We start from the raw sequence: 4,816 nt of genomic DNA, 5'->3' as shown, positions 1-4,816 counted from the left end.
CGATGAGTGTACGCAGTGTGATTTCCAAATATAACGTCTATTCGCAAAAATGTGTTTTGTTTTCTACATTGGGTGCGCGTGGTATGTATTATTTGCACCCATGAATATTTTCGTTTTTATATAAAAATATTATTATATAATATTATAAAATATATATTAAATATATTTTTATATATATATATTATATGTTGTGTGGTGTGTGTGTGTGTGTGTGTGTGTGTGTGTGGTTTGGTTGTGTGTGTGTGTTGCGCGCGCGGCGCCGTGTTCTGTGTATACTTGTTAAGAAGGAAAAAGGGGGAGACAAGAAACAAAAGGCCAAAAAAGGTGGGCTTCAGGGGCAAGCCCCCCCCCCCCCCCGGGCGCGTCGCAGCACACGGCGCGGGGGGCATAAATCAGCAGCCCGGAACCCCCCCCCCGGGGGAGCCCGATCCATTTTGGGACGCCCCAAAAAAAGGGGAAAATGCATTTGGGGAAGCCGGCCGGCGAGCGCCCCAGCGCGACCTCCTCGCTCGCTCCGGGTGGCTCTGATAGCGAGGCCATTATTTAACTCATCCCAAAATGATTTCACATAGTTGTGTCCCGTGTTGACGCGGAGGACAAAGATTTTTTGAAAAGATTTATTGCTTTGATTCTGCACATGCTTGTGCAATTTTCCCCCCCTCCCCCCTTTTTTTCTCTCTCCTGAAAAAATAAAACATGCACCCCCAAACCACGCACGCCACACACACACCACCACACCACACACAACACAAAACACACACACACCACACACCCCACACAAAAACCCCCCAACCCGACACACAACACATATTTTACACAATATACATATTTTTATATTGTAATATTATGTATGTTGTATGTATTACATACATAATAGTATGAATAATGTGTGTGTATATTTATACATATATATATTTTTTTTTTTTCATTCCACTGCAGGACATAGGCCTCTCTCATTCTTACTGAGGGGTTTATAGGCAGTGCCCCCTTTGTCTGACGGGATCCCTTCCTATAAACCCGCGGTTTGTGCCACGGCATGTTTTTCCCTACGACACACGCGTTTGATTTTCCGAGGCATTATGTCGTTTTCTCTCTCGACCAGCAGTCAAAAACGCAGGCACCTTTACAATGCGGGGAATTGAACTGGGACCACGAGGGTGGGGAGTCCACGCCCCAACCACTGGCCATCGGGGGGGCAGTTTTAATATATATATATATATATTATTTTTAATATATATATATATATATATATATATATATATAATATATATTATATTGTATAATTTATAAATTTATAATTTTAAATTATTATTTTATATAATATAATATATATATTATAGTATATATAATGTTTATAAATTGTGTTTTGTGTGTTGTGTTTTTGTTTGTGTGTGTATATATAAAAATATATATATATTTATTAAAAATTAATATATATATATATATATATATATATATATATTTATATATATATACTATAAAAAAGAGAAATAGATAATAGTAGATAGATAGACAATAGATAGCAATAGTAGATAGATAGATAAAAAAGACTATAGATGACAGATAGATAGATAGATAATAGATATACCAATTATTTATAGGTGTATTATTATACATAATATACATATATGTATATATTTATATTATATATATATAATATAATATTATATATACTAAAATTTTTAATACGTATATATATATAATATATATATATATATTTATATATATATATATATATATATTATATGTGTGTATATATATAATAAATTATATATAATCTATATATACAAATACAATATAAACACACACACACACACACACACACACACAAAACAGTGTGGTATTTTAAAAAAGTTTGGTTTGGATTCCATTTGATAAAATGGATATTTTTGGGTGTGTCATACTGTCTGTTTGTTTTTTGCTCACGTGTGTCAGCTGCTGCTGACTGGCTGAACCGAGTCCTTCCCCGCCGGGGTGCCCAGCCCAGAGAAACCCCCGGCGACAAAGCAATTCCCGCCTGGGCGGGGCGCGAACCGCCGACCCCTCGGATGAGGGGCCCGACACTTTCACTGTACTAGACCGGGGGCTAGTACAGTGTATATATATTATTATATTTATATATTTTTTAAATATATATTATTATAATTATTATAATATAATAATGTAAATATAAACTTATATATAAAATATATATTTATAAAAATTTTAATTATTCTATTTTAAAAATTTAAACCCAAATTTCCCCCCGGGTTTCTGAAAAAACACTAAGTGAAATTGAAAAAAGAAGATCCTAAAATAAAAGGTATCAAAATCCGTTAAAAAAGTAATTTACAAAAAAAAAATACAAAAATTAAAGATTATTGCGAAAAGAAAAGGAAAAAAATTTAAATAACATTCCAGAGAATTGAAAACTGTTTATCAAAAAACAACTAAAAAACCACCAAGGAGTCGATACATCACACAAAAAATTAAAACCTACAATGGACACTATCAAAACTGAAGAGGACTTTTTTTTGTGTGATGGAAAAAAAGAAGTAAAAAATAGATGAATCAATATTTTCCCAACTTATAAAAAAAAAATAAAGATCAAAAACAACATTAATTAGACTCAATGGGCGAGGTGAACCCCCGCCACTGCGGGAAACGAAGTTATAAAAGCCATAAAAAAGAAAGAATAACGACCCCAATAGTAAAATACAGCAGAAAATTAAAAATGCGGCGAAATTTTAAAAATACTTCTTCTACAAACTCTTACAAAAATTGGAATGAAAAAAAAATCCCCAAAGACGGGGTAAATCAGTCTTTACTCCCATACCAAAAAAAAGGTGATGCCTAAATGCAACAATAATAGGACAATTGCATTAATAAGTCCAGCAGAAAAATTTTGTTAAAATTTTTGAAAAAATAAGTTGAATTTAAGAGGGAAATTTTGCAGAAACCCGCGGTTTTTCCCTGGAAAGGGTACCGAAACCAGATTCTAAATTTAAAATTGATCATGGGAAAAAAACAGAGAACACAAAAAGACATCCCTGTGTTTCATCGATTATGTGAAAGTTTTTGATACTTTGATCACATACCCTCTAATAACATTCGATATGAATTTCCAAAACCATCACCCAACTAAAAAAAGCCTTGTATGCCCAACACAAGCAGCGTAAGAACCCTTAGGGGTTAACAAAGGGTTTTAAGTAAAACAAGGAAGACGGGGTTTCATTCTGTCTCCGCACCTCTTTAAATATATTCTGAAAAAATTTGAGAGGTGCTCTGAGAATTTTGAAGGGAACTGTGGATGTTGGGGGATATAAAATAAAATCTGAGGTACGCCATGATAAGTTTGATTCCCACAGTATCACTAAAATAAAAGAACTACTAAAAAATTTTAGAGAAGAAAGCAAAAAGGGGTGGCTTATTTCTTAATCCAAAAAAAAAGATCATGAAGTTTTCAAAAAAAACCCGGGCAATGAAAAATGATAACATGTTACAATCAATGGAATGATTGGGGAAAATGTGAAAGAGTTCATTATTTTGGAGCTGTTTTAACTAATACATATGATATTCACCGGAAAAAAAAAAAAGAAGAATTCCATTCCCAAAAAAAACGCCACAATTCTCTAAAATAACATCTGGAAAGCCCGAAAGCATTCCCTTTACGGCCCAAGCTGGGGTTATTAAACCCTCTTAGTTTTCCCAATTGCATCATATGGTTCGATGTTGGGTTTTTGAGTAGATAACAAGAAAAAGATCAATATTTTTTGAAATGTGTGTTACAGACGAGTACTGCATATTACTGGACAAAAAAAGGGACAATGATAAGTCGAGAAAAAAAAATTGTAAAGACCGACTTTTGGGACATTTTGAAAAAAGGAATTAAATTTATTGTCATGTAATAGAATAAAAGTTTTGAGAAAACGCGACGGGATGGTGATGGGAAACAGGGGGGAAAGTAAAACCGAAGACAAAATGGCGCAATACAAAGATTTTTGTGGGCTGCGATGGTAAATGGAAAGAAAAGCGTAAATCGAGTTTAGTGGCGAAGGATGGTGGAGAGGTCCCGGCTGCTCAAACATGACATACGTTTTGATGATGATATATAATTATATGTATAAAATTATTAATTTTAAATTTTTAAATTTTTAATATGTTAATAAAAAATATTTATACAAAAATTTAATATATAATATTTTATAAAATATATTATATTATTATATATATAATATAATTATTTATATAAATACATATTGGGGGTTTGTGGTTTGTTTGTGTGTGGTTTTGTGTGTGTGAAAATAATACATACATACAATATACATATTTTTATATTTAATATATATTTATATATATAATAATCGGTAAGTTTTTCTCATACACCCACACACACACACCACACACACACAACACCCCCACAAACACACGTACAACACACCACAACACCACACACAACACACACCACACCACAACCAACCACACACACCAACACAACACAACACACACACACACACACACACACACATATATATATATAATATATATTTATATATATATATTTATATATATATATATATAGATAATATAATATAATATTAAAAAAGAAAAGAAAAAACAGTCACAGTAAGACCCCCTCCTAGCCCCTGATTCAGCTCTTTTTGTGCGTTTCTCTACCACTATAAAATCTTGTCTCCATGTAACGTCACGTTTTTGTTTGTTTCTTATGTGGTTTTTTTTATTTTTCATGTTTGTGTACCTTTACTGTGTTTGTGTCTTTGTATTTTTTATATAAATATTTTATTATATATTATATAAAATATATATTTTTAATATA

This window comes from Penaeus monodon, unplaced genomic scaffold, assembly GCF_015228065.2.
Source record: "Penaeus monodon isolate SGIC_2016 unplaced genomic scaffold, NSTDA_Pmon_1 PmonScaffold_10309, whole genome shotgun sequence".
In the NCBI taxonomy this organism is placed as follows: Eukaryota; Metazoa; Arthropoda; class Malacostraca; order Decapoda; family Penaeidae; genus Penaeus; species Penaeus monodon.
The sequence above is the reverse complement of the archived record's forward strand: the minus strand, read 5'-3'. Positions refer to the sequence as shown.